Source organism: Triturus cristatus, chromosome 6 (genome assembly GCF_964204655.1).
Source record: "Triturus cristatus chromosome 6, aTriCri1.1, whole genome shotgun sequence".
NCBI lineage: Eukaryota > Metazoa > Chordata > Amphibia > Caudata > Salamandridae > Triturus > Triturus cristatus.
The window spans coordinates 550,743,088-550,765,917 of record NC_140589.1 but is presented as its reverse complement, the minus strand read 5'-3'; positions in this window follow the sequence as shown (position 1 = coordinate 550,765,917).

The window sequence follows — 22,830 nt, the reverse complement described above, 5'->3', positions numbered from 1 at the left end:
AAATTCAATATCTCAACTTGTATACATTGTATTTTTAATCTTGTTTTATTTATAATATAATAATCTCTTTTTATAAAATTGTGTGGAGTCTTTTTGTGCTGTATTCATTGTGTTGCTGTGTGTGTGTGTCAGACAAATACTTTCCATATTACATCTTTAGATAAGCCTCACTGCTCTGTGCCAAGCTACCAGAGAGTGAGCACCAGTTCTATTTTAGTGTGTACTCAGCTTACGCTGACTAGGATTGTGGCTTCTGCTTGGACAGGGTGGAAACCTTTGCCAACCAGAAACCCAATTTCTAACACCTATCCAACGTAGGACTCCAATGCCCATGTTAGAACTTCAGATTTAAAATAAATGTGGCATCAATATGTAACTGCACATAGGAAATGATCATATTTTGTGTGGTGTACCCCTATTTTTTTGCATTAATTTGTTTTTTACTGGCTGTAGAACTCTGTGCACTTTACCCTTGCTAACCAATGTTAAAGTGCCCGTGCTCCTCCTTCCACCATGATGAAATTGGTATTCACCTAATTGGCAGATTTGACTTACATGAATGTCACTAGTATATGGTACAAAGTGTAACAATGGCCACACGTTAGGTGTCATTAGTGGAGTGCAGCACCTATTGTACCATCTACTACATTGAATTGGGATTAAAAATAGATAATTGTCAACCACAGCTGCCCCAGCTGCAGACAGTAGCACAATACCTGACATGCTGGCTAGCAATGACCATGGCTCCATTATGTTAGCACAACACACAATTTTACTCCATAGTACATAATTCTGTACTTATTAATGAGAGATAAATTATTTTACCACTCAAAGTGTCAGCTTATAGTTCATTGAAAAGCCTTTAGAAGAAACAAAATCAAATTACTGTTAGGTTACACCGGTGTTATTCTGTCTTAAAACCTTTCTGCCACACACTCAATGCTTTGTATGAAATGCATGTGTGGGTAAAATTAAGTTGGCCTTGTGACTCTCCTAATCATAATCACATTATTGGCATTGTTGGCTCTGGAGGGCCAACAATGCACTGCTACTGTGCCACCTGCTAATTTAAAACAATTGTTTGCACAGAGCACTATTTACAATTAGTCTTTTTTCTTTTAGTTTTTCTCAATTAGTTACTCCTGATGATTCACCCAAGGAGAATGCATATGCAGCACTTAATTGTGCAATACAGTGTCCTTTTTCTTTTATCAATCATATCTGGAGAACTAGATGGGTGGGTTCACGTCCAAACCTAGAAGAAAAAACATTTTTAAAAAACAGAGATTGGGTGTGGGCCTCTTGTTACTGCAGTTGCCGGTGTTCTGGTTGATGGTGTTGGCAGCTGTGAGACAAGACTGCCCTCTCTGGAAGTTGAAGGGGGCACCCCAAAACTGTGTGGTGGGACTCAAGGTTCCAGCAGTTGTTTTTCCAAGTCTCCGTCTTGCTCTACAATCCACCTCTTGTATTTTAAAACATCCCCTTCAGAAAAAGGAATGAAGGTGGGCAGAATTATTTTGTACCATGGATCAAAAAGTGTAGGACAGATGTACTCTTTGGATGTGGTGATGTCATGTTGCAGCCTTGTATTACAAGGCAAGTGAAGGATTAAGGTCTCAACTAAGGTATGTGCTTGTGTGTTTTAATTTACCTCTGTGGGTGCGCAGCTTTCAGACATCTTCTTTACCTGGTCCTGTAGGAGATGCAACGATGAGATAGCTTGGCCCATCGTACTGTCCTCCTTACTAACTTCCCTGTGTGAAAATCTCAAAAGGGAGTAGGATCTGTGTCAGGCATTTGACTGGGCCCCATTTCTCCACATCCTTGGTCATAGGTTTCCCAACTGCATCCCCTCCTCTAAGAATGACATAGCCCTTGACCTGTTTGTACCACTCAAACAGACTTTGCAACATGTAATAGGTGGAGTTCCAACATGTTGCACTTCCTGTATCTGGGCTTTAACTGGTGCTCTATCATTAAGCTAAATAATCCGCAAATGCTTCCGGACTTCTAAAGAATGGTGAAATGGATGCAGATTCTTCTACTGGTGGTCATTATGTTGCTGACTATACTTTCAAGTCAAGTCAAGTCAAGTCAAGTCAATAAGTCTTTATTTCGATTGAATTCATCATAAAAGACATTAGACAAAAATTAGAATGTGTTAAAAGGTACTTCCCCATTAAAAACAAACAATAAAACTACACAGTAATAAATAAGAATTAAAATGGATACCATGGTAATAAAAAAACTGGTTAAAAATGAAACACAGTACATGGTTATAACATTTTTGCCTTGCTCTAATAATCCAGGCCCAGCCTAGAAATTTGGCCACAGCAATTACAATAGGTTCACTCGTGTCATATCTTAGTATTCTTAATGCCACTGACCCCACTCTGATGCCCATATTATGACAAATGGGTTTAAGCCATTTTGCCCGAGGAGCGGCGTAAGCTGGGCATTCGAAGAATATATGTCCAACTGCTTCTCTACGAGCAATACACCAATGACAGGAGTCGGACTATACTTTCTTTTTTGAGGCGGTCTTGAATCACCAGGTTGATGCAATGGGCCAAACACAGGACCCTGAAATAGCCTCCGTCTGACACAGCCTTGACGATGTAACTGCCATTGTCCGTGGCAACAAATCCAACTCTGAGGCCTCTGGCTCGCAACCATTCATACACCATGCTGTTAAAATCCGTCAAGATGTTTCCAGCTGTATGTGATTTCTCTATGGCAAACACGGCCACTGTTGCATGCTGCTGAACACTCTTCAAACTTTCTTCAGGGACAGGACCTGCAGATATCTTATGATTTACCCCTGCAAAAGAGATCCAGTGTGCAGTGATGCACATGCAATCAGTCACCAGACAACTGGTCCACATGTCTGTTGTCAGGTGGATGGTTTGAACAACACTTTGCTGATGAGCTTGTTCAACCAACTGCAGCACATAGTGATGCAGCTATCGAGCAGCAATTCTGGCAAAATAGGTCTGACTTGATACCTTCCATTTTGAGCAGATGGCTTTCAAATTCTAAGAATCTGATTCCTTCCACAAAAGAAAAAGGGAGGAGGTCAAGCGCTAACATTTGTGCCAGCTTTCCATTGTACTACAGTTCGGTTGGGTGGTTCCATTCATAGGGCCCCTCTTGCCTAAGCATGCCATTGAAAGTAGCTTGGATTTTCTTCTTTTCTAGGGCCACCGACACAGGCGTCTTTTGAGAAGTAGACGGTGGTTGTAGACTCAATGTGGGTTGTGGTGGGGCAGTCACTTTATGCCATAGTGTCACCATCTCACTCCAAATCTTGTGCCACTGTGAAGTTGCAGAGGTGGGTGAATCTGCTGGTGCATTGTTGTAGACAGGGCTGCTTTGCATAAAGATGTCACCCTTTTCTTCCTCATCATCATCTTCCACCCTGATTGGACTTGTAGCTGATGTTCCATGGCTCTCCTTACCACCACGATCACCTTCAGCAATATTTTAGGGTGATTCACCGACTTGATTGTGTAGTGTTTTTTCATATGGGTCATTTGGCCTCCTGTACTATAATGTGTACCAGGCTTACCTCAAAGAACATTTGGTGGCCAGTGGTGCATACTGCAATGTGCTCCCTCTTTTTGCTAACCGTAAAAAAGTCCCAAACAGGAGAGGAGTACTTTTTCACTGTGTCACTGCCAATGCCTGAAGAAAAACTGAAGGTAGCTGGGCATGTTGTCGATTACCTTTTTGCTTCTCTTGAGGTAGGGGTTGGAGCCCATCTCAGCTAGGGCTTTGCAAATATGGGAGCTGGTGGCTATGCTACCTGTGCCACATCCCTCATAGCAGGTTAAATAGGAATGTGTCATCTTCCGTAATCACCCTCATCATCATCCCCTTACATAAGACTACGTTTTTTGGGAACTTTTCTTTTTGCTTGCCTCTCCTGTGGTCTCCTGGACTCTGCCGGGTTCCATTCCATTTCCCCATCATCATCATCAGAAGTGGTGCTTTGAGAAATTGGTGCAGTAGCACTCTTCCTTTTCCTTGCTGGAGATCTGAGAGTCAATGATTCTAAAAGAGGAGCTGATGGAGCAGGTAGTGCAAAATTTTGTCTACCTCCTCTATTTTGCATGAAAATACTAATTAAATAATCTATTAATTATAATATTATTAAACGAGTGTTGCATGTATATTAATCAACATTATAAAAACACAAATTACACATGGGATACTGCTATTTGCATAGCTAAATAACTCATATAACTAAAATCTGTACACATATTAACAATAGCATATTGCATGATATATTGCTTTGTGATATTTGCATCTTCATGGAGGATCGAAAAGGTGAATATGATTGCTTTAAGTGTCGCTATATGCTAGATAAATACTAACACATAAAGGGATTAGTAAGGGGTTGACATTAGAATCATCATTTCTATATATTAATTATTCTTTTGTGTTTGTTTCGCTTAAGTTGACATCTGAGCCTAATCCAAAATGGTCGCTGACACCGTACACAGAAGTGGCCACCGTCTCGTGAAGCGCGGAGTCAACTGCGCATGTTCGGACGGTATTGTGAACTTCTTAGCAACCTTTACACATCATGTTCCCGGTCAAGGATAAGTATTTGGTGGTCTGCCAAGATAAGGTACCAATCAAGAATACAAGAGACCGTAACAAGCCGATACTAATGTGGACTAGTGACCTCACAACTCGGACTGAACTGAGAATCTGGGAATAAGAATCGGACGATCCCAACCAGCCAATCACCACTGTTCTGTGCCTAAAAATGTATCTTGTTAATCTAAGATTTATTATAAAAAGAGTGGTAGAATAGGGAGGGGTGCGATGCCTTTTTTCCTGATGGTCCAGATGCTGCCTGACCACTTGATGACTGCAAACTTTTGAAAAATCCACGGGCTATGATTAATGCTTGCCCGATTTTGGTCCTTTGATAAAATTTGGGACTGTAATGTGCTGAGCAGAGGACTTTGAACTTTGAGCCTTGGCTTGCTATATTCGGCAGCCAAATTTGGTTATGCAGAGCAAATGAATTAGAGGACTCCTGATAGCCAGATTAGGTAAATATGATGTTCTGCGATTTATTTAAACTGATCTAGAAATTCCAAACTTTTGACGAGACAAATGAAATATAAATCATTATGAAATTATAGATAAACAAATATTGATTAACAAGAAATATGAGTTTGTTATTTTCAGGAATAAGGATTCTGAGTCTTAAAAAGTGTTTTAGCTTGCTCTAAATCACCATCAACCAATCCAACTACTTGGTCCGTCGACCAAGTTGGTGGAGTGCCTTGATGTTTAGGATTAGAGATCTATAAGCGATGAATGCTAATGTATATTTTGTAAAATATCTTTTCTCTCCCTATTGGTTATAAGGTGTTCCCCCACATGTCCAGCGCAAGAATCGTTTCATTCCTCCTGTGTGCAGACTCTTGAGAGAGAGACGTATGAGTGTTGGTGTTATGGGCCCCACCAATAAATGCGTGTGTGAATGAGTTAGTGTGACGGCGGGTCTGCGACGCAGGTAGGACAGTTGTGCTCTCACTCTTTCCCCGGTTTTTGCGCTGGATCAGTTTTTCTGGTAGCAGGATGATGGTTTTATTGTTTTAGTTTGGTGATTATTGCTTATTGATCTGATTATTGCTTGTTGATTTCTCATTTTGCTTATTGGTTATTGATTGCGGATGTTTGGATGAGTATTGGTTTATGTATTAACACTCTATGTTGAGTCGTGTTGAGTTCTATGTTGTTTGACGGCTTCTGGGGTGTAGGATGTCGGAAGTTTGTAACGATTCCATAGTAGAGCAGAGGTAAGTGCTGTTCTCGGGAAAGACGGGATTGTTGTTGCCCTGTTGGTACACGGGGAAAATGTGTGACGATTGAAGATGCACGACGCATTGTCTGGGTTCGATTTAGTAACATCGTCGTGTGTTGCCGCTAGGGACATTTTCTGTATGAGAGAAATGTATGGTAGTGAAAGGTCACCTGTGAAATTTTGGTCTTAAGTACCAGGAGTCCAAAAGGCACTCTGATTGCGCTTATCACTGGAAAGGTAATAGGTGTTCCCTAAGCTTGTTAGAAGGATAAAGTAGAGGGAAGTGCTACTTTATTAACGAGTGTCATAAATTTGTAGCAGGGCAGACTGTTCGCTGCTCTCGGGAAAGACAGGATTCTGTGTGAATGAACTACATTTTCCGTATGGGTGTGTGTAAATGAAATAGCATTCAGGCTAATTGTGAAACTCTGGTTTTATTTCTCAGGAGCAGAGCGTCTCCAACAGGTGTCTTAATTCTAGAGAAATGCTTAGCTAATGCTTGTTAGAAGGTTAAGGTAGAGGGATGTGCTACTTTATCAACGGATGTAACGATTCTGTAGTAGGGCAGAGGTAATTTTGTAAAAGAGGGGTCAGCAGAAGCAGGAGTAGCGAGAAAAGCTGACATCAGAAAGACCGCACTGGGATTGGCCAGCTGTAAAACAACATAGACGCTCCTGATTGGCGTGTTAGTGTACGCCGCGTTAGGATTGGAGAATTACAGGGTGACGTAGACACTCCGGATTGGTGCGCTAGTGTGAGTCGCGCTGGGATTGGAGAATTACAGACGTGACATGAACGCTCTGGATAGGTGCGTTAGTGAAAGTAGTTACTATGATTGGATAAAACAACAGAATAGTCGTAGGAAAAATCTAGCAGTACTGAAAAGACAAAATGATGTATTACGATCCACCAGAAAAAGAGAAAAAGTCCTGGTTTGGAAAGATCAAAAGTTTATTTAAAAAGGACAAACCGATTGTGACTAGAGAGGGACAGTTGCTTCCTCCACCAAAATCGCCTGCATCCTTTATGGTTGCGAAATACGGATATCATACATGTATTTGGTTGGACAATTGGGTAAAGTATACAAAAGATGATGGAGTTTTAGCATTCCTGGAACATGGTTCATTTAATTTAGCGGTTTTGAGAAATTTGAGAGAATGAATGATGAATTTAGAACCGAGACCTAGACCAACTCAGTTTGAAGCATTGACAGAATGGGAAGACGAGATGCATGACAGAGAACGACAGAGGAGTGGCGGAAGGTATAAGTATATGTTTGGTAGATGATATGGACAGGAGAATCATGATAACAGAATGAGGAGATGGCGAAGCGCAAATATGACTGATGGTTTGTTTCCTGTGAGACATGCTGAAGAGATTAGCAGTAGAAAATGTATGGAAAAGAGAAATAATACAGTCAGGAGGGTATGCTGTGCATGAATCGGAGGATGATGTTCTTGATGACATGTTTTATAAAAATCCACCCCCAGATCAGATTCCACAATGTTGACACCAAGTGCCCCAATGTAAGAGACACCACGACATATAAAATTTGAATCAGTACCACAGGAGGTAGGAAGAAATAATCCTTTCAGAGAAATAGAGAAAAAATAACATGGTAAAACGGGTAACGGAAATTCAGCTGAACTAGCGAAAACCACCTTAGAGTTAACTGAAAAGATTCGGGAATTGACCAAAAACTTAGAAGCCGTAACTGTTCCTGTAACTATAGGACCTGTAATGCCTATTTTTGATAAACAAAAGGATAGTGAGCATTGTCTGACGATTCCTTATAACAGTAATAAACAGACTGAGAGGCCAAGAAAGAGTTCAGATGAGAATCCATGGAGACAAACAGTAAGTATTTCAGAACAAAGTACGCCTAAAAATTTGACAGTAAATCAAAGTTTAGTGGACAGAATAATAACGACAACAGAATCAGTCCCAGGATCACCAAAGGGTTTAGAACAACCTAGTAGCGAGAAAAATCCAGTAGGGCCCACTTCGGAAGAATTAAGTGAATGGTTGAGGAGCTTACCGCGGAAAGATACAGTACCCCAACCTATAGACGTGGCTAAGCTGAAAATAGTTTTGGAAGAATTAATAGTAGGGACTATCCCCACAGAGAAGTTAAAAGCTTATCAAGATGAAGAACTATTATTTTTATGCAAAAGTATAACAAGGAGAGCAAGGAATCTACATGAAAGATTAGAAGAAGTAGCAAATGAAATGGGTATAGACTTTGAAAGAGTGAAGTCTTTACAAAAACCATACCGAGTAGATTTCTCTGAAAAGGATATTGAAAATCTGAACACTACAGGACGAACAACCCAGATTAAAGACTTAATCATTTTGTTAAGAAAATGGGCAGATGTAGATAAATGGAAAAGTAAGTGGTTTCAGAAGCGAGATGATGTCTCAGACAAAACGTTTGCAGCTTTCCCAGTGAGAGAAAAGGAAAAGGTAGTCACAGAATGTCCCATGAGAGAAATTCCAGGTGGAGGATATGTACATGTCCCCTGGACTAGACAAGATATTCTGTCATTTACCAATGACTTTCCTCGATTGTGCGAAAAGCCAGTCGAGTGGTATAGGCAGGTAGTTAGGTTTGTGAAGTTATCAAAAGTTCTATGGATTGATTTAAATAGTCTTTTTGACATAATAGTACCAGACAGAATGTAAAATAATGATTAGCTGGCCTACACAAGAGTACCCTAGAGACCCAAAAACAGGTGCCCCTGATCCCGAATTAATGAAAATATATGAACAGGTAATTACCTTTCTGAAAACAAAGTACCCCCTAAAGAAACTGATTGGGTAAAAATTGACCGAACTCATCAAGAAGTAAAAGAATCGGTACATGCCTACTATGAAAGGTTAATTCTCGCCTTTAAGCAGGTTAGTGGTGATGAAACTTTGAGTGAAAAGGATTTGAGTCACTTTGTATATCGATTTGTATATGGGCTGCAACCAGAAATAAGTGAAATGATTAAACAGCATACAGTGGACTGGCAAAATAAGAAGATAGATGAAGTACTGAGACATGCAAAATATTTTAGTGATGAAATTGAAGCAAAACAGCGAAAATTAAAAGAAAAGGCTATGTGGGCACAGGTAAAAGTGGCAGAAAGACAGGAAGCTTAAATGATTGAACAGGCAAATGGTGCAGGTATGAAACCTAAATTTAATGTTGGAAAAAGAAATGACCAAGTCATAATTGCGGAAGAATAGGGCATTGAAAATCCGAGTGTAAATTTCCCCGAGTGCTAATGATGATAATGCATCATTGAATTCACAGGTACAGAAGAGGTGAGTTGTCAACCACAGCGACAGCAACAGGTTGTTGCTCAACCGAATCAGGCGCCAAAACCGCCTTTTCCACAGAGAGTAAATCCTCAGAAATACAGTAATGAGACAGGATTCTACAACGAAGAACAGGTAACTAAGCTGCCGCGCGCTAGTGCTGTTTCACAGTATTGGCTACAACGCGATGAGAGTGAGTCAGACGAAAACTATTGATGGTGCCGAGGGGAGGAAGAAGAGTGCGTGCTTGGCGCAACTCTAGAAGTAGAGCAGACAGGCCCTTTTGTGGATGGAAAGGTAAATGACGAAAATGTTATTTCTTAGTAGATACTGGTGCTACTCGTTCAACTGTTAGGTCAGCTGATGTTAAAAATCTTCCTCTCTCGGACGAAACAATCCAAGTAGTTGGAGTGTCCAACAGACAGATAAAAACGTATCTCACTGATCCAGTCAAAGTTAAAATAGGGAAATTTTCTGAAATGCACCGCTTTGTTGTGTGCGATTCAAGCCCTGTAAATTTGTTAGGGAGAGATTTGCTGTGCAAAATGAATTGCACAATATTTTGTACTCCAGATGGTATAGCATTTGAAACTCCAGATGAGGATGTGCTATACAAAATGACAATGGCTAACATGGAAACAGAAATTACCGAGGCATTTGCTGTATTTGATCCTGAGGAATTGCCTCAAGAATTGAAAAAGACAGTAAAACCAGAAGTGTGGGATTTTACAGGAGAAGATGTGGGGTTGATGAAAAATGTAGATCCCATAAAAATTTCTGTAAAGGAAGGAGTAAATTACCCGAATATTCCACAATATAAATTGACACCTGAGATAATTACCAGAGTCACACCTATTTTACATGTCTTGGCAGGGACAAACAGTATATTTAGTTTTTTCACTACTGTGAGGTCTACCCCTCTCATAGGTTTGCATTGGGAATTCCCTAATACACTTTTAAGCTGTAATTCCTGATGAGAGAGGAGTCACTTTTTCATGTTTCATATGTCTGAAATGGTATTGATAAATCCTACTTACTGATGAACCTGGATTTAACATTGCCATTTTAAAAATACAACTTTTAGAAAGTGGACATTTCTCTGTACTTACTGTTCTGTGCGTCTAACAGCCTGTCTTTGATACACGTCTTCTGTTGCCCTGCTGCCCTCTGACTCTGCTGACAGAGAGCTGGTCTCTGGTTTTCCTCTAAGTGATTTCCAAAGGCGTATTAGCTTGCCTCCTTTTGTTTGAGACTCAGGAAATTAAAATATTTCTACCTACTGTGCCTTGCTCACTGTAAGTGGCACAAATACTTGCAACACGGATTTCAACGTATCTCCTGCATGCTGGTAGCAGAATTGACTTATCAACCTGGTTGTGGGAGTAAAATCAGCACATCACATAGGTTCCAGCACTTTGCTGCCCAAAATCGACGCATTCAACAGCGTATTATGCTGCAGCAGCCTGGTAAGAATGACCCATACCCTAGACTGCGCAGCAGAAACCAGTGCATCGTTCCATGCCTCTCGACTCCAGCACTCATCTCTGGAACTGACACATCACCTTCAGAGCATGGAGAATATAGACGCATATGGTTGCTTGCGACCAGGAAAGGTACTTTGTTCACCGGGCCCTGCGTGGAGCCCTGGAGCCAGCTAGTGCTCCATCACTGTTGGCCTGAACTTTGACTTTGCCCTAGTCCATCACGACCTAAGTAACATGTTTAGCGCTACATGCTTCTAAGTGCTGTACTGCATTTATCATTTTAAAATTCAATATCTCAACTTGTATACATTGTATTTTTAATCTTGTTTTATTTATAATATAATAATCTCTTTTTATAAAATTGTGTGGAGTCTTTTTGTGCTGTATTCATTGTGTTGCTGTGTGTGTGTGTCAGACAAATACTTTCCATATTACATCTTTAGATAAGCCTCACTGCTCTGTGCCAAGCTACCAGAGAGTGAGCACCAGTTCTATTTTAGTGTGTACTCAGCTTACGCTGACTAGGATTGTGGCTTCTGCTTGGACAGGGTGGAAACCTTTGCCAACCAGAAACCCAATTTCTAACACCTATCCAACGTAGGACTCCAATGCCCATGTTAGAACTTCAGATTTAAAATAAATGTGGCATCAATATGTAACTGCACATAGGAAATGATCATATTTTGTGTGGTGTACCCCTATTTTTTTGCATTAATTGTTTTTTACTGGCTGTAGAACTCTGTGCACTTTACCCTTGCTAACCAATGTTAAAGTGCCCGTGCTCCTCCTTCCACCATGATGAAATTGGTATTCACCTAATTGGCAGATTTGACTTACATGAATGTCACTAGTATATGGTACAAAGTGTAACAATGGCCACACGTTAGGTGTCATTAGTGGAGTGCAGCACCTATTGTACCATCTACTACATTGAATTGGGATTAAAAATAGATAATTGTCAACCACAGCTGCCCCAGCTGCAGACAGTAGCACAATACCTGACATGCTGGCTAGCAATGACCATGGCTCCATTATGTTAGCACAACACACAATTTTACTCCATAGTACATAATTCTGTACTTATTAATGAGAGATAAATTATTTTACCACTCAAAGTGTCAGCTTATAGTTCATTGAAAAGCCTTTAGAAGAAACAAAATCAAATTACTGTTAGGTTACACCGGTGTTATTCTGTCTTAAAACCTTTCTGCCACACACTCAATGCTTTGTATGAAATGCATGTGTGGGTAAAATTAAGTTGGCCTTGTGACTCTCCTAATCATAATCACATTATTGGCATTGTTGGCTCTGGAGGGCCAACAATGCACTGCTACTGTGCCACCTGCTAATTTAAAACAATTGTTTGCACAGAGCACTATTTACAATTAGTCTTTTTTCTTTTAGTTTTTCTCAATTAGTTACTCCTGATGATTCACCCAAGGAGAATGCATATGCAGCACTTAATTGTGCAATACAGTGTCCTTTTTCTTTTATCAATCATATCTGGAGAACTAGATGGGTGGGTTCACGTCCAAACCTAGAAGAAAAAACATTTTTAAAAAACAGAGATTGGGTGTGGGCCTCTTGTTACTGCAGTTGCCGGTGTTCTGGTTGATGGTGTTGGCAGCTGTGAGACAAGACTGCCCTCTCTGGAAGTTGAAGGGGGCACCCCAAAACTGTGTGGTGGGACTCAAGGTTCCAGCAGTTGTTTTTCCAAGTCTCCGTCTTGCTCTACAATCCACCTCTTGTATTTTAAAACATCCCCTTCAGAAAAAGGAATGAAGGTGGGCAGAATTATTTTGTACCATGGATCAAAAAGTGTAGGACAGATGTACTCTTTGGATGTGGTGATGTCATGTTGCAGCCTTGTATTACAAGGCAAGTGAAGGATTAAGGTCTCAACTAAGGTATGTGCTTGTGTGTTTTAATTTACCTCTGTGGGTGCGCAGCTTTCAGACATCTTCTTTACCTGGTCCTGTAGGAGATGCAACGATGAGATAGCTTGGCCCATCGTACTGTCCTCCTTACTAACTTCCCTGTGTGAAAATCTCAAAAGGGAGTAGGATCTGTGTCAGGCATTTGACTGGGCCCCATTTCTCCACATCCTTGGTCATAGGTTTCCCAACTGCATCCCCTCCTCTAAGAATGACATAGCCCTTGACCTGTTTGTACCACTCAAACAGACTTTGCAACATGTAATAGGTGGAGTTCCAACATGTTGCACTTCCTGTATCTGGGCTTTAACTGGTGCTCTATCATTAAGCTAAATAATCCGCAAATGCTTCCGGACTTCTAAAGAATGGTGAAATGGATGCAGATTCTTCTACTGGTGGTCATTATGTTGCTGACTATACTTTCAAGTCAAGTCAAGTCAAGTCAAGTCAATAAGTCTTTATTTCGATTGAATTCATCATAAAAGACATTAGACAAAAATTAGAATGTGTTAAAAGGTACTTCCCCATTAAAAACAAACAATAAAACTACACAGTAATAAATAAGAATTAAAATGGATACCATGGTAATAAAAAAACTGGTTAAAAATGAAACACAGTACATGGTTATAACATTTTTGCCTTGCTCTAATAATCCAGGCCCAGCCTAGAAATTTGGCCACAGCAATTACAATAGGTTCACTCGTGTCATATCTTAGTATTCTTAATGCCACTGACCCCACTCTGATGCCCATATTATGACAAATGGGTTTAAGCCATTTTGCCCGAGGAGCGGCGTAAGCTGGGCATTCGAAGAATATATGTCCAACTGCTTCTCTACGAGCAATACACCAATGACAGGAGTCGGACTATACTTTCTTTTTTGAGGCGGTCTTGAATCACCAGGTTGATGCAATGGGCCAAACACAGGACCCTGAAATAGCCTCCGTCTGACACAGCCTTGACGATGTAACTGCCATTGTCCGTGGCAACAAATCCAACTCTGAGGCCTCTGGCTCGCAACCATTCATACACCATGCTGTTAAAATCCGTCAAGATGTTTCCAGCTGTATGTGATTTCTCTATGGCAAACACGGCCACTGTTGCATGCTGCTGAACACTCTTCAAACTTTCTTCAGGGACAGGACCTGCAGATATCTTATGATTTACCCCTGCAAAAGAGATCCAGTGTGCAGTGATGCACATGCAATCAGTCACCAGACAACTGGTCCACATGTCTGTTGTCAGGTGGATGGTTTGAACAACACTTTGCTGATGAGCTTGTTCAACCAACTGCAGCACATAGTGATGCAGCTATCGAGCAGCAATTCTGGCAAAATAGGTCTGACTTGATACCTTCCATTTTGAGCAGATGGCTTTCAAATTCTAAGAATCTGATTCCTTCCACAAAAGAAAAAGGGAGGAGGTCAAGCGCTAACATTTGTGCCAGCTTTCCATTGTACTACAGTTCGGTTGGGTGGTTCCATTCATAGGGCCCCTCTTGCCTAAGCATGCCATTGAAAGTAGCTTGGATTTTCTTCTTTTCTAGGGCCACCGACACAGGCGTCTTTTGAGAAGTAGACGGTGGTTGTAGACTCAATGTGGGTTGTGGTGGGGCAGTCACTTTATGCCATAGTGTCACCATCTCACTCCAAATCTTGTGCCACTGTGAAGTTGCAGAGGTGGGTGAATCTGCTGGTGCATTGTTGTAGACAGGGCTGCTTTGCATAAAGATGTCACCCTTTTCTTCCTCATCATCATCTTCCACCCTGATTGGACTTGTAGCTGATGTTCCATGGCTCTCCTTACCACCACGATCACCTTCAGCAATATTTTAGGGTGATTCACCGACTTGATTGTGTAGTGTTTTTTCATATGGGTCATTTGGCCTCCTGTACTATAATGTGTACCAGGCTTACCTCAAAGAACATTTGGTGGCCAGTGGTGCATACTGCAATGTGCTCCCTCTTTTTGCTAACCGTAAAAAAGTCCCAAACAGGAGAGGAGTACTTTTTCACTGTGTCACTGCCAATGCCTGAAGAAAAACTGAAGGTAGCTGGGCATGTTGTCGATTACCTTTTTGCTTCTCTTGAGGTAGGGGTTGGAGCCCATCTCAGCTAGGGCTTTGCAAATATGGGAGCTGGTGGCTATGCTACCTGTGCCACATCCCTCATAGCAGGTTAAATAGGAATGTGTCATCTTCCGTAATCACCCTCATCATCATCCCCTTACATAAGACTACGTTTTTTGGGAACTTTTCTTTTTGCTTGCCTCTCCTGTGGTCTCCTGGACTCTGCCGGGTTCCATTCCATTTCCCCATCATCATCATCAGAAGTGGTGCTTTGAGAAATTGGTGCAGTAGCACTCTTCCTTTTCCTTGCTGGAGATCTGAGAGTCAATGATTCTAAAAGAGGAGCTGATGGAGCAGGTAGTGCAAAATTTTGTCTACCTCCTCTATTTTGCATGAAAATACTAATTAAATAATCTATTAATTATAATATTATTAAACGAGTGTTGCATGTATATTAATCAACATTATAAAAACACAAATTACACATGGGATACTGCTATTTGCATAGCTAAATAACTCATATAACTAAAATCTGTACACATATTAACAATAGCATATTGCATGATATATTGCTTTGTGATATTTGCATCTTCATGGAGGATCGAAAAGGTGAATATGATTGCTTTAAGTGTCGCTATATGCTAGATAAATACTAACACATAAAGGGATTAGTAAGGGGTTGACATTAGAATCATCATTTCTATATATTAATTATTCTTTTGTGTTTGTTTCGCTTAAGTTGACATCTGAGCCTAATCCAAAATGGTCGCTGACACCGTACACAGAAGTGGCCACCGTCTCGTGAAGCGCGGAGTCAACTGCGCATGTTCGGACGGTATTGTGAACTTCTTAGCAACCTTTACACATCATGTTCCCGGTCAAGGATAAGTATTTGGTGGTCTGCCAAGATAAGGTACCAATCAAGAATACAAGAGACCGTAACAAGCCGATACTAATGTGGACTAGTGACCTCACAACTCGGACTGAACTGAGAATCTGGGAATAAGAATCGGACGATCCCAACCAGCCAATCACCACTGTTCTGTGCCTAAAAATGTATCTTGTTAATCTAAGATTTATTATAAAAAGAGTGGTAGAATAGGGAGGGGTGCGATGCCTTTTTTCCTGATGGTCCAGATGCTGCCTGACCACTTGATGACTGCAAACTTTTGAAAAATCCACGGGCTATGATTAATGCTTGCCCGATTTTGGTCCTTTGATAAAATTTGGGACTGTAATGTGCTGAGCAGAGGACTTTGAACTTTGAGCCTTGGCTTGCTATATTCGGCAGCCAAATTTGGTTATGCAGAGCAAATGAATTAGAGGACTCCTGATAGCCAGATTAGGTAAATATGATGTTCTGCGATTTATTTAAACTGATCTAGAAATTCCAAACTTTTGACGAGACAAATGAAATATAAATCATTATGAAATTATAGATAAACAAATATTGATTAACAAGAAATATGAGTTTGTTATTTTCAGGAATAAGGATTCTGAGTCTTAAAAAGTGTTTTAGCTTGCTCTAAATCACCATCAACCAATCCAACTACTTGGTCCGTCGACCAAGTTGGTGGAGTGCCTTGATGTTTAGGATTAGAGATCTATAAGCGATGAATGCTAATGTATATTTTGTAAAATATCTTTTCTCTCCCTATTGGTTATAAGGTGTTCCCCCACATGTCCAGCGCAAGAATCGTTTCATTCCTCCTGTGTGCAGACTCTTGAGAGAGAGACGTATGAGTGTTGGTGTTATGGGCCCCACCAATAAATGCGTGTGTGAATGAGTTAGTGTGACGGCGGGTCTGCGACGCAGGTAGGACAGTTGTGCTCTCACTCTTTCCCCGGTTTTTGCGCTGGATCAGTTTTTCTGGTAGCAGGATGATGGTTTTATTGTTTTAGTTTGGTGATTATTGCTTATTGATCTGATTATTGCTTGTTGATTTCTCATTTTGCTTATTGGTTATTGATTGCGGATGTTTGGATGAGTATTGGTTTATGTATTAACACTCTATGTTGAGTCGTGTTGAGTTCTATGTTGTTTGACGGCTTCTGGGGTGTAGGATGTCGGAAGTTTGTAACGATTCCATAGTAGAGCAGAGGTAAGTGCTGTTCTCGGGAAAGACGGGATTGTTGTTGCCCTGTTGGTACACGGGGAAAATGTGTGACGATTGAAGATGCACGACGCATTGTCTGGGTTCGATTTAGTAACATCGTCGTGTGTTGCCGCTAGGGACATTTTCTGTATGAGAGAAATGTATGGTAGTGAAAGGTCACCTGTGAAATTTTGGTCTTAAGTACCAGGAGTCCAAAAGGCACTCTGATTGCGCTTATCACTGGAAAGGTAATAGGTGTTCCCTAAGCTTGTTAGAAGGATAAAGTAGAGGGAAGTGCTACTTTATTAACGAGTGTCATAAATTTGTAGCAGGGCAGACTGTTCGCTGCTCTCGGGAAAGACAGGATTCTGTGTGAATGAACTACATTTTCCGTATGGGTGTGTGTAAATGAAATAGCATTCAGGCTAATTGTGAAACTCTGGTTTTATTTCTCAGGAGCAGAGCGTCTCCAACAGGTGTCTTAATTCTAGAGAAATGCTTAGCTAATGCTTGTTAGAAGGTTAAGGTAGAGGGATGTGCTACTTTATCAACGGATGTAACGATTCTGTAGTAGGGCAGAGGTAATTTTGTAAAAGAGGGGTCAGCAGAAGCAGGAGTAGCGAGAAAAGCTGACATCAGAAAGACCGCACTGGGATTGGCCAGCTGTAAAACAACATAGACGCTCCTGATTGGCGTGTTAGTGTACGCCGCGTTAGGATTGGAGAATTACAGGGTGACGTAGACACTCCGGATTGGTGCGCTAGTGTGAGTCGCGCTGGGATTGGAGAATTACAGACGTGACATGAACGCTCTGGATAGGTGCGTTAGTGAAAGTAGTTACTATGATTGGATAAAACAACAGAATAGTCGTAGGAAAAATCTAGCAGTACTGAAAAGACAAAATGATGTATTACGATCCACCAGAAAAAGAGAAAAAGTCCTGGTTTGGAAAGATCAAAAGTTTATTTAAAAAGGACAAACCGATTGTGACTAGAGAGGGACAGTTGCTTCCTCCACCAAAATCGCCTGCATCCTTTATGGTTGCGAAATACGGATATCATACATGTATTTGGTTGGACAATTGGGTAAAGTATACAAAAGATGATGGAGTTTTAGCATTCCTGGAACATGGTTCATTTAATTTAGCGGTTTTGAGAAATTTGAGAGAATGAATGATGAATTTAGAACCGAGACCTAGACCAACTCAGTTTGAAGCATTGACAGAATGGGAAGACGAGATGCATGACAGAGAACGACAGAGGAGTGGCGGAAGGTATAAGTATATGTTTGGTAGATGATATGGACAGGAGAATCATGATAACAGAATGAGGAGATGGCGAAGCGCAAATATGACTGATGGTTTGTTTCCTGTGAGACATGCTGAAGAGATTAGCAGTAGAAAATGTATGGAAAAGAGAAATAATACAGTCAGGAGGGTATGCTGTGCATGAATCGGAGGATGATGTTCTTGATGACATGTTTTATAAAAATCCACCCCCAGATCAGATTCCACAATGTTGACACCAAGTGCCCCAATGTAAGAGACACCACGACATATAAAATTTGAATCAGTACCACAGGAGGTAGGAAGAAATAATCCTTTCAGAGAAATAGAGAAAAAATAACATGGTAAAACGGGTAACGGAAATTCAGCTGAACTAGCGAAAACCACCTTAGAGTTAACTGAAAAGATTCGGGAATTGACCAAAAACTTAGAAGCCGTAACTGTTCCTGTAACTATAGGACCTGTAATGCCTATTTTTGATAAACAAAAGGATAGTGAGCATTGTCTGACGATTCCTTATAACAGTAATAAACAGACTGAGAGGCCAAGAAAGAGTTCAGATGAGAATCCATGGAGACAAACAGTAAGTATTTCAGAACAAAGTACGCCTAAAAATTTGACAGTAAATCAAAGTTTAGTGGACAGAATAATAACGACAACAGAATCAGTCCCAGGATCACCAAAGGGTTTAGAACAACCTAGTAGCGAGAAAAATCCAGTAGGGCCCACTTCGGAAGAATTAAGTGAATGGTTGAGGAGCTTACCGCGGAAAGATACAGTACCCCAACCTATAGACGTGGCTAAGCTGAAAATAGTTTTGGAAGAATTAATAGTAGGGACTATCCCCACAGAGAAGTTAAAAGCTTATCAAGATGAAGAACTATTATTTTTATGCAAAAGTATAACAAGGAGAGCAAGGAATCTACATGAAAGATTAGAAGAAGTAGCAAATGAAATGGGTATAGACTTTGAAAGAGTGAAGTCTTTACAAAAACCATACCGAGTAGATTTCTCTGAAAAGGATATTGAAAATCTGAACACTACAGGACGAACAACCCAGATTAAAGACTTAATCATTTTGTTAAGAAAATGGGCAGATGTAGATAAATGGAAAAGTAAGTGGTTTCAGAAGCGAGATGATGTCTCAGACAAAACGTTTGCAGCTTTCCCAGTGAGAGAAAAGGAAAAGGTAGTCACAGAATGTCCCATGAGAGAAATTCCAGGTGGAGGATATGTACATGTCCCCTGGACTAGACAAGATATTCTGTCATTTACCAATGACTTTCCTCGATTGTGCGAAAAGCCAGTCGAGTGGTATAGGCAGGTAGTTAGGTTTGTGAAGTTATCAAAAGTTCTATGGATTGATTTAAATAGTCTTTTTGACATAATAGTACCAGACAGAATGTAAAATAATGATTAGCTGGCCTACACAAGAGTACCCTAGAGACCCAAAAACAGGTGCCCCTGATCCCGAATTAATGAAAATATATGAACAGGTAATTACCTTTCTGAAAACAAAGTACCCCCTAAAGAAACTGATTGGGTAAAAATTGACCGAACTCATCAAGAAGTAAAAGAATCGGTACATGCCTACTATGAAAGGTTAATTCTCGCCTTTAAGCAGGTTAGTGGTGATGAAACTTTGAGTGAAAAGGATTTGAGTCACTTTGTATATCGATTTGTATATGGGCTGCAACCAGAAATAAGTGAAATGATTAAACAGCATACAGTGGACTGGCAAAATAAGAAGATAGATGAAGTACTGAGACATGCAAAATATTTTAGTGATGAAATTGAAGCAAAACAGCGAAAATTAAAAGAAAAGGCTATGTGGGCACAGGTAAAAGTGGCAGAAAGACAGGAAGCTTAAATGATTGAACAGGCAAATGGTGCAGGTATGAAACCTAAATTTAATGTTGGAAAAAGAAATGACCAAGTCATAATTGCGGAAGAATAGGGCATTGAAAATCCGAGTGTAAATTTCCCCGAGTGCTAATGATGATAATGCATCATTGAATTCACAGGTACAGAAGAGGTGAGTTGTCAACCACAGCGACAGCAACAGGTTGTTGCTCAACCGAATCAGGCGCCAAAACCGCCTTTTCCACAGAGAGTAAATCCTCAGAAATACAGTAATGAGACAGGATTCTACAACGAAGAACAGGTAACTAAGCTGCCGCGCGCTAGTGCTGTTTCACAGTATTGGCTACAACGCGATGAGAGTGAGTCAGACGAAAACTATTGATGGTGCCGAGGGGAGGAAGAAGAGTGCGTGCTTGGCGCAACTCTAGAAGTAGAGCAGACAGGCCCTTTTGTGGATGGAAAGGTAAATGACGAAAATGTTATTTCTTAGTAGATACTGGTGCTACTCGTTCAACTGTTAGGTCAGCTGATGTTAAAAATCTTCCTCTCTCGGACGAAACAATCCAAGTAGTTGGAGTGTCCAACAGACAGATAAAAACGTATCTCACTGATCCAGTCAAAGTTAAAATAGGGAAATTTTCTGAAATGCACCGCTTTGTTGTGTGCGATTCAAGCCCTGTAAATTTGTTAGGGAGAGATTTGCTGTGCAAAATGAATTGCACAATATTTTGTACTCCAGATGGTATAGCATTTGAAACTCCAGATGAGGATGTGCTATACAAAATGACAATGGCTAACATGGAAACAGAAATTACCGAGGCATTTGCTGTATTTGATCCTGAGGAATTGCCTCAAGAATTGAAAAAGACAGTAAAACCAGAAGTGTGGGATTTTACAGGAGAAGATGTGGGGTTGATGAAAAATGTAGATCCCATAAAAATTTCTGTAAAGGAAGGAGTAAATTACCCGAATATTCCACAATATAAATTGACACCTGAGATAATTACCAGAGTCACACCTATAAAAGAGAAGATGATTAAACAAGGTATTTTGAGAGAAATAATGAGTAGTCCATGTAATTCACCAATTATGGGCCTGAAAAAGCCTAATGGAACGTTCAGAATAGTGCAAGACTTGAGAAAAATAAACACAATTGTTGTGTCATGTTGTCCTGTTGTACTAAATCCATCTGTGATTTTGTACCAGATTTCTCATGATGCCGATTGGTACACAGTAATCTACCCGTGTCATGCTTTCTTTTCTATCCCATTGCATCAGGACAGTCAACAAACTTTTGCGGTCCGGTTTGGCGAACTTATTTTGGCATGGTGCCGAATCCCACAGGGATATACAGAGAGCCCCTCAATATTCAACCAGATATTGAAAAAGTCCTTAGAAGATCTAAAGATGCCTGAGAGCTCAGTACTGGTGCAGTACATTGACGACCTACTTGCGGCGTCAAAAACTCGAGAAGCTTGTGTAGTGGATACCATAGCATTGCTAAATCATTTGGCAGATGGAGGGTTTAAAGTATCTCTGTCAAAATTACAGTTCTGTCAAAAGGAAGTACAATATTTTGGCCACAAAATCGAGAAAGGATCGAGGAAAGTGACTGCAGATAGAATCAAAAACATTAAGGGAATGAGAGCCCCCATGACGCAAAGAGAAGTGAGAATGTTCCTCGTAATGGTGGGATATTGCCGTCAGTGGATAAGTAACTTTTCCCTGATTGCAAAACCATTAGTACGTTTGACAAGAAGTGATGTGAAAGATTTTATTGAATTGAATAAAGAAGAATTGATGGCCTTTAAACAATTGAGAGACAGTTTGTGTGAAGCACCAGTACTTGGTATGCCTGATTATGAAAAAGAGTTTGAACTCTATTGCAGTGAAAGGAATGGGTGTGCACTTTCTGTGTTGATACAGAAACATGGGAAACTGCGAAGGCCAATTGCATGCTTTTCAGCTATATTGGATACTGTAGCTGTAGCATTACCGGGTTGTCTAAAAGCAGTCGCGGCTACATGTAAGAGCCTTGAACAAAGTGAAGGAATTGTGATGGGATATCCTGTGCGAGTGTTTGTATCTCATGATGTGGCAATCCTTTTAACAAGGAGCAGTACACAGTTCATGACGCATAGTCGTCTGACTAAATATGAGAAAGTCATCTTAGGTGCAGCAAATGTGTGTCTTGTGAGATGTTTGAATGTAAATCCGTCAACATTGCTACCTGATGCTGAGAATGTGGAAGTCAGAGATGATGTGGATCATGACTGTTTGGAAGTGCTTGATTTCTGTACCAAACCACGTCCTGATATAAAAGATGTACCTTTGACAGAAAGTGACTATGTGATGTTTGTGGATGGATCATGTTTGAGAACGGATGATGGAATTCTCAGTGCAGCATATGCAGTATGCACAGTAGCAGCGGTATTAGAAGCGTCATGACTGAAAAGAGTAAAATCAGCCCAAGTTGCTGAACTGTTTGCCTTAACAAGAGCATGTAAGTTGGGAAAGAATGTGAGAGTGACTGTGATAACCGATAGTCAATATGGCTTCGGTGTAGTGCATGACTTTGGGCAAATTTGGTCCCAAAGAGGGTTTTTTACTTCAAGTGGAACCCCTATAAGGAATTCTGAAGTGGTTGGAAAATTGCTTGAGGCGATACAGCTGCCTAAGCAATTAGCTGTGGTGAAATGTGCTGCGGATTCAAAGGCTGGAGGTTATATTCCAGCTGGCAACTAGTTTGCCAAAGATATGGCTCAATATTGCGCACGCAATCAGAATTCCGTGAATCGGGCAAGAGAAAAGGAAATTAATTCATGTCCCTTGTTGTTTACTAACATTGTGAATACATGGGAAGAAGTGAGGCAGTTACAAGAAGAAGCAGGAGATGAGGAAATGAGACAGTGGGTAAAAGCAGGATGTGCACCAAGGGAAACAGATCATGTGTGGGTTTATCGGGATGGA